Raw genomic sequence first — 13,905 nt, 5'->3', positions numbered from 1 at the left:
GTAAGGTGATGTCCTCTCCCAGTGCTTTCCTACTGCGTTCTGAAAAAGGTAATAACGTAACCCTCGGCTTAAAGACATCAGGATATAAAATCTGGGACATGAAACTGAAGTGACTAGCCTATGCGGATGATTTAGCACTATTTTCCTAAAACGTCGGTACAGAAGCTGTAAAAATCAAACTGTTGAGAGAGATGGCCGAAAATACTAGATTACAAATTTCTTTCGAGAAGACAGAATACATAAGGAACATTAAATTTGCCCCAAAATTTCTAAGGATAAGATACGACGGAATCGACAGATTGCATCATTTTAACTAATCAGAGCACATAATACAGGCGAACGGTGTACATAAAGAAGAAAAGATAAATAACACCCAGAAAATGCGAAGGAAATCGGTTAACGAAAGATGTTTAGAATAAAAAATCACTCTTACTAGAAACCAAAATCTAACACTACCACACCGTCGTAAAACAGGAGTGCCTTTATGCAGCGGAAAAGGAAAAATCGAAGTGTTGGAGAAAAGGAAAGTAAGGTAGTACAGAAAATACTCGGAGCAACAAAAGGAGAGTGTACGTGGGTGAGAAAAAGTAATGAAGAAATACACACTCAAACTCAAAATGTATCTGACGGTTTCAGGTAAAGGAGAATTTCGCTTTATGGTCACTTGGATCCACAAAATAGCACAACGCCAATCAGGTGGTTCACAGAAGTGAGAAAGCACTTACCAAAAATCAATGAGGCGGAAGCAGGCAAGTCAAAAATTCGAAACGACATTAAGAAGATGGGGCAGGAGGGAGGGACGGGAGAAAGTTTCTGGTAAAGGTCAGGAAGCGCATCACTGTTTAGACGCCCGCATCTCGTGGTCGTGCGGTAGCGTTCTCGCTTCCCACGCCCGGGTTCCCGGGTTCGATTCCCGGCGGGGTCAGGGATTTTCTCTGCCTCGTGATGGCTGGGTGTTGTGTGCTGTCCTTAGGTTAGTTAGGTTTAAGTAGTTCTATGTTCTAGGGGACTGATGACCATAGATGTTAAGTCCCATAGTGCTCAGAGCCATTTTTGAACTGTTTAGACGTATTAAGGGTAAGAGAACACAATGAAATAACGAGGAAATAGAGGGAAGGCAAAATAAGGGAAGAAAAAAATCATGAGGAATTTACTTCACGTGGTCCTTATACAGTGCGTCCGAATCGTAGAAAGAGCAATAAGAAGTGAAGTGTCAGTTTGGCAGCGTTCGGTCAAAGTGTTGAGACAGCGCTTCACTATAGAGGCGAACGATTTTGCCTTGTTGTTGTGCGGTCTCCTCGGCTCGTCCTCAAGTAGGGCTGCGACGTGGCCGTGTGACGTCAGACGGCTGGCAGCGCCTGTACACAGTAGAGCAGGGCAGAGCACAGTAGGCGGCGCGTAATGACGCGCCGCATTCAGCCACGCTGCCCGGGGCCTCGCCGTGAATGGACGCACCCCGCCACCCCCGCAGTTGCTGTGACGATCCTCACACCACCCACTGAGCGCAGACCCCTCAGAAAATATCGAGGGGTGGCCACAGCGTGTGGTTGTAATAGCGCGGCACCTGCTCTGTCTCAGTGCAGCGTTTATTCGAATTACACTGTTGCTGCAATATTCTACAGGATTTATCGTACACACCTGGCCATTAAAATTGCTACACCATGAAGATGACGTGCTACAGACGCGAAATTTAACCGACAGGAAGAAGATACTGTGATATGCAAATGATTAGCTTTTCAGAGCATTCACACAAAGTTGGCGCCTGTGGCGACACCTACAACGTGCTGACATTAGGAAAGTTTCCAACCGATTTCTCATACACAAACAGCAGTTGACCGGCGTCACCTGATGAAACGTTGTTCTGATGCCTCGTGTAAGGAGGAGAAATGATCACCATCACGTTTCCGACTTTGGTAAAGGTCGGATTGTAGCCTATCGCGATTGCGGTTTATCGTATCGCGACATTGCTGCTCGCGTTGGTCGAGATCCAAAGACTGTTAGTAGAATATGGAATCAGTGGGTTCAGGAGGGTAATACGGAACGCCGTGCTGGATCCCAACGGCCTTGTATCACTAGCAGTCGAGATGACAGGCATCTTATCCTCATGGCTGTAACGGATCGTGCAGCCACGTCTCTATCCCCAACAGACAACAACCATCTGCACGAACAGTTCGAGGACGTTTGCAGCAGCATGGACTATCAGCTCGGAGACCGTGGCTGCGATTACCCTTGACGCTGCATCACAGACTGGAGCGCCTGCGATGGTGTACTCGACGACGAACCTGGGTGCACGAATGGCAAAACGTCATTTTTTTTCGGATGAATCCATGTTCTGTTTACAGCATCGTGATGGTCACATCCGTGTTTGGCGACATCGCAATGAACGCACATTGGAAGCGTGTGTTCGTCATCGCCATACTGGTGTATCACCCGGCGTAATGGTATGGGGTGCCATTGGTTACACGTCTCGGTCACCTCTTGTTCGCATTGACTGCCCTTTGAACAGTGGGCGTTACATTTCAGATGTGCTACGACCCGTGGCTCTACCATTCACTCGATGCCTGCGAAACCCTACATTTCAGCAGGACAATGCACGACCGTATGTTGCAGGTCCTGTACGGGCCTTTCTGGATACAGAAAATGTTCGACTGCTGCCCTGGCCAGCACATTCTCGAGATCTCTCACCAATTGAAAACGTCTGGTCAATGGTGGCCGAGCAACTGGCTCGTCACAATACGCCAGTCACTGTTGATGAACAGTAGTATCGTGTTGCATGGGCAGCTGTACTTGTACACGCCATCCGAGCTCTGTTTGACTCAATGCCCAGGCGTATCAAGGCCGTTATTACGGCCAGAGGTGGTTGTTCTGGGTACTGATTTCTCAGGATCTATGCACCCAAATTGCGCGAAAATGTAATCACATGTCAGTTGTAATACCCGTTTATCATCTGCATTTCTTCTTGGTGTAGCAATTTTAATGGCCGGTAGTGTAATTACGAGGACGATTCAAGTAAAATATTTTTTTATTTGTTGCTATGCAAATGAGCTGGTACAGGAAAATAAGATACACTAAAAAAGTGAATCATCAGGAATATTAGCTTCGACGTCAGTGAACTTCGTACGTGTGTACACCGTCGCTGGCCGTGCTAATGATTATAGAGTTGCAAATCTCTGTGACAGGTGGAAGGGCAACCAGAGTGCATTACCTCTGAGGGTGTTGAGCTTTGATACAAGTCCTGTCGGGTGTAAACTGCGTCAAACACTGATATGCCGTGTACTCGTGTGAGACAACGTTATTAGCACCTGGCAATGTTTGAAAGAGGCCTCATTTCGGATATCCGTTTGGTGAGTTGGTCGAATCGTCCAACATCCAGATTAACTGGGGCACTCGGATGTGACAGTGGCCCAGTGTTAGACCACAAGGGGAACGTGTGGTTGAGCATACTCATCGTCAGCGTTCCAGTCGGCCAGCTCCGGTCCCCACCTACACCTACATCTGCGTACATACTCCGCAATCCGCAGCACGCCACGTGGCGGAGGGTACTCTGTACCACTACTAGTGATTTTCTTTCCTGTTCCACTCCTGAACAGAGCGGGAGATAAACGACTATCTATAATGCCTTCGTATAAGCCCTAATTTGTTGTATCTTCGTGTTCCTTACATGCAGTGTATGTTGGAGGCAGTAGAATCGTTCGCTAGTCAGCTTCAGATGCCATTTCTCAGTATGATCTCAATAGAGTTCCTCGAAAACAATGTCGCCTTCCCTTCAGGAATTCCCATTTCACTTCCCGAAGCATGTCTGTAACACTGGTGTGTTGTTCTAACCTACCAGTAACAAATCTAGCAGCCCGCCAGTGAATCGCTTCGATGACTTGCTATAATCCGACCTCATACGGATCCCAAACACTGGAGCAGTACTCAAGAATCGGTCGCACTAGCATCCTATATGTGGTCTTCTTTACAGATGAACTACACTTTCCTAGAATTCTCCCATCAAGCCGAAGTGCAACGTTCGCCTTCATTACATCAATTCTCACAAACTCGTGCCATTTCAATTTCCTTTTTTTTTAGCCATCAGTCCTCTCACTGTTTTGATGCGACCCACCACGAATTCCTCTCCTGTGCCAACCATCTCAGAGCGACACTTGCAAACATCATCCTGCATTATTTGTAAGATGTATTCCAATCGCTGTCTTCCTGTGCAGTTCTTGCCCTCTAAAGCACCCTCCAGTCATTCCCTGATGTCTTAATAGATGTCTGGTTATCCTATCCCTTCTCGTTGTCAGTGTCTTCTAAACATTCCTTACCTGTCCGATCCTGCACAGAACCTCCTCACCCTTACCTTATCAGTCCACCTAATTTTCAACATTCGTCCATAGCACCACATTTCAAATGTTTCGATACTCTTCTGTTCTTGTTTTACCACTGTCCATGTTTCACTATAACACAATGTTGTGCTCCAAACGTATGTACCAGAAATTTCTCCCTCAGATTAGAGCCGATGTTTGATACACTAATAGACTTCTCTTGGCCAGGAGGTGCCGTATCTGAACATTTAACATCTGTTCTTCCTGCCCCATCCACATCAACTCGCATTGTTCCACATTCAGAGCTAGCTGCCATTCATCACCATAAGGCAAGTTCATCACATTGTGCATCAAGGACATCGTAAGCCCTCCAGATACTCACTTACCATGCAATAAAAAGTAATGGACTCCTCGCAACGTTCTGTCTCATACAGCACCACTGCTGGGAGACAGGCAGCAGCTGCACCACGGAATCACTGTCCTATTCATAGGTTGCCGTTAACACCACAACACGAATGGCTGCGTTTGGAGTGATCCCATGACCAGGAATCGTTGTTCTGCGATACCCGGGATAACCAGTGAGTATGTGACCTGCATGTGCGGCGGGTGGTAAAATTTATTTTCTATTGTAGTGTTGCCGTTCTCAACACAGGCTCTCTAACTACAGTGTTGGCAAGCAGAAAGTGATTAGCAAAAACGTGATGCCTGTAATTAAAGTTCACTGTGCCCACTCTGATGGAGAAATAAAGTTATTCATCATTGAAATTCATTATGTTGAGGATTTAGGATAATGTCTGGGATTCATTGAAAATGCAGTTTACTACAACAATTTTCACTATATTCTGCAAACGATAAAGCATAAAGTTCCAGACCCTATCAATTCTACTGTCAGCTATTGCACTATCAGAGCTGTTCAGAGTCTATTACTGATTCTATTATCCCTAGATAACGAAATTGTTCAATAGTTGTTATCGACGTAAATGTTCAAAGCGAATGCTCGCCAAAATTTGATGTTAATACTCATCAAACGCCACGCTAGTAATGAAAGATGGTCTGCCCTGCAGCTACACATGAAAATACGACATACGCTGAGAATAAATCACTGGAGTCGTTCCACAATTAACACTTTATCCCAATGCGAACTCATTTTTACGTGCATACCGAGTTAAGTACTACGACATCCACGGCTGTTCCTTGCAACTGCACAGACGCGACGCGGCTTCCGACACGGAGTGCGCGAGAACTGCGGTCTGACTCTAGCTCGCACGCTCTTATTTATATAGCCGCGTTGCGGACCGCCGAAGGCGCAGCCGACATTTGCCTTCCTAACTAGCTGCTCAGCTAGTAGAGCACCACTTCAATTTATTCAATAATTAATTGCTTCATTCGCTGAAGGCCAATAAAGCTCTGAATTTAATTGTGCTATCAGCACACAGGTCAGTATCTGTTATAAAATTCTGATTTGGCTAGGTTAAATACTTTTGGCGAGAGAATTATTCCGCAGTCGAAGGCGAAACGTTTTATGTATGGACCACGGCATCTCTGCCCGGAAGTGTTAAGTGATGAGAACACCTGCCGTGAAAGCCTTAATCTATGAAATCCAATGAGGTTCCAGAAAACGCGGAAGAATACACTGTGTAATGTTTAATGAGGTCTATTCTTATGACGAAGGGAGTATAGGGCTGGGTGCCTGGCGGAACTACGCCCTCCTCCCAGGGCGCAGCCTCCGCTAGAAACGGCAGCTACCTGCTAGGTCAGAGCGGGAAAGTCGCCCGCCTTTCCACCGCGCGGGTCGTTGACCTCTGGCGTGGTGGCGCGTGTTGCGAAGCTCGCGTCTGTGGACGTCACCAGCTGCCAGTGGGAGAGGATGAGCGAGTGTCGTGCCACCGCGTCCAGAGCGGGCGCCGCCGGAGACGGCGCCTTTGTGCGCCTCGACGCCTGTGACGTCACTGCTGTCCGCCATTCTGCTACACCCGCACCTCCCGCCTGTGACGGCTGGCCGCTAATGCAACCAGCGCGCCGCTGCTCTTCCCAGCCCTCCTGAGGACACAAAGGACAGGACAAGCGGAGGGCTACGCGGCCAGCTCTCAGCGGCTCTGCGCCGCCAGTTCTTTCTCGTGTTGCCTTTTATGGAGGAACTAATCTGTCCACTACATCCACGCTGTTTTCCATAGCAGCCTCATCTCTGCATAATGGGAAGCCGCCCAAAGTGGCCACGGCGGGAAAAGTAGCCACTGAGGTTCTGCGGGCTGTTTGGTGCTGCCATGTCGCGGAAAATGCTTAAACTTATGTTGTGTACATAGTTCTGCGTAGTCACCCGTACACAACTTTACCACTAGAGCGCGCCCCCGCTAAGCGCAACAGCACAGGCGCAGCGCTCGTCCGTCTCCGCTCAACGAGATGGCGCTGCCTTAGAGACGAACCAAATTCTGCTTCCGCCGATCCACGTATTAATATGTAACGCAGCCAATGAGATTGCTGCTAACGTAGAACCTTTTCCCCTCACGGATCACACTCGCGCAGTGATACCTGAACGCACGAGGTATTATAACGAGTGTACATACCTCCGATTAGTCAGTCTGCATTAATCTGTACCAGTCTGCATTTGTCTGCACCACTCTATAGTCAAGTTTCAGTCTGCACATAAGAAGATTATCATATTTCTGTGCATAGCCATGAAGATAAATGTATAGACACTTTATCAAGTATCAGAGATATGTGTGAATAAGATTAACGTACCAAGACCAAAGGAACTTCAGATTGCCAATTGTAAATAGCATCCAGAATCAATTTACGTAATGTCTATACTTTTTATTATTTTAATAAATGTGTGTGAAAATTAATCAAGTTCTGTTTAAAGTTGGACACCGTCACTCTGCTACTCTAAGCGTGCAAGTGGTATTTCTATCGTCTGACCTAACGGCAGAAGATAAACACGCCACGATAAGACCACGAGACATATTGCTGACACTCGCCTACTTCGTTAGAGCGACAAGTCAAATAATCTGATGGTGTGTGTACCGAAGGTCTTACAGTACGCACACCACAACTTACTCTTTCTGGAGGGCCCAGTCACCCCACGAAGTCTGTTTACTGTGCTGTTGCTCAAAGCTACAATACTTTTTGTGGGTTTCAGAAGCCCTGATATAAGTAATCAGTTTATGTATTGAAACTTTGCCGGCCGGTGTGGCCGAGCGGTTGTAGGCTCTTCAGTCTGGAACCGCGCGACCGCTACGGTCGCAGGTTAGAATCCTGCCTTGGGCACGGATGTGTGTGATGCCCTTAGGTTAGTTAGGTTTAAGCAGTTCTAAGTTCTAGGGGATTGATGACCTCAGATTTTAAGTCCCATGGTGCTCAGAGCCATTTGAACCATATTGAAACTTTGTTTGTCCGTGAAAGGTAAAGGTCTCGAGTTCGGGTCTCGGCCAGGCACAGTTGCCTGCCACGAAGTTTCGAATCCCACGATCCGCTGCAGAGTGAAAATTTCATTCTGTAAACATCCACCAGGCTGTGGCAAAGCCATGTCTCCGTTATATCCTTTCTTCCAGGAATGCTAGTTCTGCCAAGTTCGCAGGAGAGATTCTGTGAAGATTGGCAAGCGGGAGGTATTGGTAGAATTAAAGGTGTGAGGACGGGTCGTGAGTTGTGCTTGGGTAGCTGTCGGTAAAGCACTTGCCCGTGAAAGGCAAAGGTCTCGAGTTCGAGTCTCGGTCGGTCACACAGTTTTAAGCTGCCACGATGTTCCGTATCAGCACACACTCCGCTACAGAGTGAAGATTTCATTCTGGAGTTTATGTATTTGTTGTGGAGGTAGACTGAGACGTGCCTTTCTCATGAAATTGTGTTGAAACTGTTATATCTTGACACCATTATGTTACTTTAGTTATTGAAAGTTTGGTCGTGCTATTAGAGGCAATACAGCTTTTCTGAAATCTCGTCAATGCGGGCAAAGTTGCCATCTTGCCGGGGCCTCCTCCCCACTCTGCGCAGGGAAAACATGTGAAAGCACCTGTCGAAAGAAGGGCGATACTTAAAGCAGGTCCTTGTAACAGTGACCTCGAAGCGGCAAATAAAGAGGAGAAAAGGAAATGAACAGAAGGAAAAACGGAAAGCAGCCGGAGAGAAGAAAGGCAGCAAAACCAGGAGGGCGAAGAGCAGGAAACCCAACGCTAGGAGACCTCTTTTTGACAACGATGGAGAATAGAAAGTGCATGCACTGCGAAGAAAAATTTTCAAATTCAGGACTTGAAGGTTACTGGATTATGTACCAGCTGCTCTGTACAGGAGTTTAGAAACATGTTCCGCTTTTATTTGTGAAAACTGTGAATAATTTAATTCGAATGAAGTTTTAGAAAAAAATATATTTACGGCGACATGTATCCGGAGTTGCGAATATGAACCACCTCCGGCTGTATATTGGAATGAAGACTGGCAACTAGCCTCGTGTTTAGTATCGTGGACCCCTTCAGTGATATGCAAGTTAGGGGGAGAATCTACATCTACATGTATACTCCGCTAGCCACCAAGCGGTGTGTGGCGGAGGGCACTATTGGCGCCAAAGTCATATTTCCCCCCCTCCCCGTCCCACAAGCGTATCGCGCGAGGGAAAAACGACTGTTTACGTGTTCCACGACTGTCGACCCCTGTTCCGTGCTGATTAATAATTCCAAAGTTTTCCAATACATAGAGGGATCCTTCGATGAAACTTTGCCATTGTACAAATTCATACTCACCAGGTAATCTCTTATTTGGTCCTCTGAGCCATACTTGTCCGCAACCCGCAACTTGGCCGCTTTTGCGAGTAGAGATATAACAGTATATTGAGCCAGTCGATGTCGGACATGGCCGCGATGGCTCTGGTGCGCCGATTGTTTTTTTTTTAAATTCTGGTGGAAATAAATGAGTCATTGCGGAAACGGCATCAGCATCGTCTGGAAGAGTAGATACAGTCATGGATAATGTGGAAGTGGTCCCCATCTTGTTTGTACATGATTACTTCTCCAGGGTAGTTTTGTGAAATAATATTAATTCGTCTACACAATTCATTAACATCATCCAGTCCTCTGATGACAATAACGTCAGTGAAATACCATGGCTCTGAGATTACAGAAAATCTAATAAGGTCGTTAAACCAAAGGCAGATGGTGGTTGCGAAGAAACTTCTAATTGAATCAAATAGCTCAAAATTAAGGTTGTGTGTTCCCCTAAGAGTCCATTTCGTGTTGCCATGTTGGAGTGTAATCTCGTCACCAAGTACGTAAGTGCTTTCAGGGATGGAGTCGGAACTTGAGCTTCCAGAAGAGTGTACGGCATCTGCATCATCTCGATGATGTTGTCCATTACCAATCTGCAAGCAAATTTTTAACAAAATTAGAATCTTCATCTTCTGATTCATATACACTAGGGAGGGCACCACCACAACGTACACTTCTAAATAATGGTGTGTTTGCACAAAACATGCACCAGCGTCCAAATTGCTTAATATGAGGCGGAGAAATTACCCCAAAACTATAATAAGGACGTTTGCTTATTAAATGAATTTTACTATTTGGAAAAATACGTTGTACTGATTGGTTTTGCCATTTTCTATTAATTTAGACAAGCATAATCCACAATTTCTTTGAAAGAAATGTCAATAAACTGCACCGTAATTTTGAATCTGCTTTGCGAAAATGTGCTTTGTGAAAAATTGGACATAGTAAGTAAGCACATTGTTGGCCATGGAATTGATGTATTAAGTGTAATTTTTCAGTTGCTTGAAGAGCGTCATTAATTATTTCGCTAACAATGGGAACATTACCACTCTCGTTAAAAATATAACTTTCTGGTAAGCGATATGCATCCAGCATAAATTTCGTTTTGTCATAACGAAAATTTAACAAAATATCGTCTTCAATACTGCGTGGTAAACCAAGATCTAATGCATCAATTGCATTATTAAGGTGTCCAAAAATAACACTACGTGCAAGTTTATACAGAGATTCCTTTATAAAGAAGTACACTCACTGTTGTGGTTTCCTCCGTCAGCGATGATCTGGCAACTGCAGAAGCTGAGCACATGATGCACGGCCCTTCAGTTTCTCTCCCTTATACAGGGTGTTACAAAAAGGTACGGCCAAACTTTCAGGAAACATTCCTCACACACAAATAAAGAAAAGATGTTATGTGGACATGTGTCCGGAAACGCTTAATTTCCATGTTAGAGCCCATTTTAGTTTCGTTCTTCCACCTACGCTCAATGGAGCACGTTATTATGATTTCATACGGGATACTCTACCTGTGCTGCTAGAACATGTGCCTTTACAAGTACGACACAACATGTGGTTCATGGACGATGTAGCTCCTGCACGTTTCAGTCGAAGTGTTCGTACGCTTCTCAACAACAGATTCGGTGACCGATGGATTGGTAGAGGCGGACCAATTCCATGGCCTCCACGTTCTCCTGACCTCAACCCTCTTGACTTTCATTTATGGGGGCATTTGAAAGCTCTTGTGTACGTAACCCCGGTACCAAATGTAGAGACTCTTCGTGCTCGTATTGTGGAGGGCTGTGATACAATACGCCATTCTCCAGGGCTGCATCACCGCATCAGGGATTCCATGCGACGGAGGGTGTATGCATGTATCCTCGCTAACGGAGGACATTTTGAACATTTCCTGTAACAAAGTGTTTGAAGTCACGCTGGTACGTTCTGTTGCTGTGTGTTTCCATTCCATGATTAATGTGATTTGAAGAGAAGTAATAAAATGAGCTCTAACATGGAAAGTAAGCGTTTCCGGACACATGTCCACATAACATATTTTCTTTCTTTGTGTGTGAGGAGTGTTTCCTGAAAGTTTGGCCGTACCTTTTTGTAACACCCTGTATACCCAAAAATCCATCCTGTTGCTAAGGTACTTTTTTATCTGTCACTTTTATTATTTCTGCTCGTGCTATGTTCGTGCCAACCTTTTTCTGGCGTGGGTGCTTCCCAGAAGAACAACTATAACAGCGGGACAGTGATGCCGCCATGCAGACCTTTGGAACCTGGACACGGGCAGTTGACCCCGGTCGGGACACACCGACCAAACGACCGTGGGTGTCGAAACGAAACGGGACCGGTGCCATGTTTCATGTTTCATGAGACCCTCAAGGTCAGCCGGGTCTTTTGTATTTTACTGTAAGAGCATATGCATGTATGTCATGATGTTGCTGTATAGTACTGTTTGTAATTCTGCTCCAATGTCATCGTCACCACTGCCGCCGGCTGTCTGTTGTTAGTCTAATTGTTCTTTTCTTTTCCTTCAAGAGTTTGTTTGTATGGTAACTTCGTAATTTTGTGCTATTCTGGTTTTTTGCGATTATGTATCTTTGGCACTTAAGAACCGTTGTTGGCTGTATGGCCCATGTAACCAAAAGCCGAAATCTGCTGGGACCCCTCTTCAACCCCTAGAAGCCAGTAATGGAATACGTGAAACACTCTGTATGTTTAATTGAGAGGTAGCACAGCGAATGCTAGATAGCATATGCAATTTCCAAAGTCTTGCTAGTGGGGGAAAATTAGGTTCCGCAGGGTTTACAATTAGGAGCTCTCCTGTTCTTGCTGCACAGTACAAACATGGTGTTTATAAATTAGTTGGACAAGAGTACCTTCAATTGTGAAAAGGGTAAATAATTTACAGAAATGTTTGACGCAGCACTGAATATAGTACATCTTCAAGGTGCCACGTGTGAATGAGTTCTTCCAGTGACTGATCCGGTGTCCTATGTAATACACAATCAGGTTCGGTGAAACCGTTGTACCTATATTAATAACAGTTTGTCTTTGACATGTTGGTTTGCCATATGTAATCCTGCAATGTCTCTGAACTGTAATACCGGATTTGGATTCGTTAAACCATTAACAACCCTGCGCACGCTCTGCACCATTAAATGACTCAATGACTGCTGCTGGAATAACTCATTCACACATGCCATCTAGTGAGAACGTCGGTAACTAACGGTGTTAGGTGGGAAGAAACTTGAAGGTTACTGCATTCAGTGCTGTATCAAACATTTCTGTAAGTTATTTACCCGTTTCACAATTAAATGCTATTTTTGCATAACTAGTTTATAAATAGCCTGTATTCTTACTAGAGATATTACTGTTGAACACAAGAAAAAAGGCTTGTAAACATTTTTCTGGAAAGAGATATGCATGTTTGGTCCTTATTTAAAAGAGATGAGGACGTATATCCGGCTAATTTCTAACAAAACTGTGACTGAAGCTCAATAAAATACTATCATTTTAAAAGGAGAGACAGGAATATTTGAAATAACGTGTTTTTTTTTTTCTTCTGTTGAATAGGTAGCACATCGTCTGGCAGCGACCGAAGATTGAAGTCTGCTGTAAGTATACGTATTTCATTCTGTAAGGGCTGCTCATATTGCACATGTTGCAGTGAGAATTACAAATAGAAATACAATAGTTTGGATCTCTATTGGAATCCTTGATATTAATATTAGAAATGCTAAGGTTCGCCGGCCGAAGTGGCCGTGCGGTTAAAGGCGCTGCAGTCTGGAACCACAAGGCCGCTACGGTCGCAGGTTCGAATCCTGCCTCGGGCATGGATGTTTGTGATGTCCTTAGGTTAGTTAGGTTTAACTAGTTCTAAGTTATAGGGGACTAATTACCTCAGCAGTTGAGTCCCATAGTGCTCAGAGCCATTTGAACCATTTTTTTTGCTAAGGTTCATTGAGTTTGCGAGCTGCCTCTGTGGTCGGTAATAAATCTGCCTTTCCACATTATCTGTGGGCTGTGCTGTCGCCAACATAAAACTGCCCTGGCGGATAGCCTTCTGGGAGCCGCCGTCTGGACCGGGTACTGTACGTACTTACTTGTGCAGTGCTGTCTCGGCGGTGTAAGCAGTACTCAGTTCGTCTCGTGTTGTCCCTTCAAGACCAGCGCTTACAGGCTGAATACAGCGTTCTTTGCATTGGTCGACTTCTGACTCGTCAGTTGAGGTGCAATTATCTCGGATAATAAAAATAAGCGCCATTAATTAGTATTTATTGGAGGCATCCAAATGTCCTTCGAGGCTCTCATTATTTCGCCTACGCCCAGAACACCAGCAACGATTTTATGTGGAAATCACTCACTCTGAGGCATAATTCCAAAGTCCTTATCACCTGCCTCAAGTACCGACTAAATTGAATTCTCTGCCAATTCTGCCGAGTACCTCCTCATTCCTCGTCAGTAACCCTAATTTTCAACATCCTTCTGTAGCGCTACATTTCAAACGCTTCGATCTTTTTTTTTTGCGGTTTTCCCACAGTCCATGATTCACTATCGTGCTGTACTGTCTTCCAAAACTACGTTCTCAAAAACTTCTTAAGCAGGCCACTGTTTGTACTACTAGACTGCTCTTGGTCAGGAATTCCCTCTTTGCCTGTTATGATGTGTTTTTTATGTCCTCCTTGCATTGTTCGTCATTTGTCATCTTGGTTCCAGGATAGCAGAATTCTTTCAGCTCGGCTGCAGTTTGGATGTTAATTTCACGAATAATTTCATTTCTGCGTTACATTCGTCTTTCTTCGCTTAACTCGCAATTCACGTGTTGTGCTCTGTACACTACTCAT

General features: G+C 45.1%; 1 protein-coding gene across 1 annotated transcript in view; it reads left to right on the top strand.

The window, feature by feature from the left end:
- Positions 1-13,905, top strand: part of LOC126209891 (serine/arginine repetitive matrix protein 2) — a 690,162-nt gene that overhangs the window by 142,350 nt on the left and 533,907 nt on the right. Inside the window, exon 2 of the mRNA XM_049939014.1 lies at positions 12,635-12,675. The gene's annotated coding sequence lies outside the window, so the exon portion shown is untranslated. The remainder of the gene's footprint in view (positions 1-12,634; positions 12,676-13,905) is intronic.

The sequence above is a fragment of the Schistocerca nitens genome, chromosome 10, assembly GCF_023898315.1.
Source record: "Schistocerca nitens isolate TAMUIC-IGC-003100 chromosome 10, iqSchNite1.1, whole genome shotgun sequence".
Classification (NCBI taxonomy): Eukaryota; Metazoa; Arthropoda; class Insecta; order Orthoptera; family Acrididae; genus Schistocerca; species Schistocerca nitens.
Note: the sequence above shows the minus strand (reverse complement) of the source record. Positions and strands in the feature narration are given on the sequence as shown.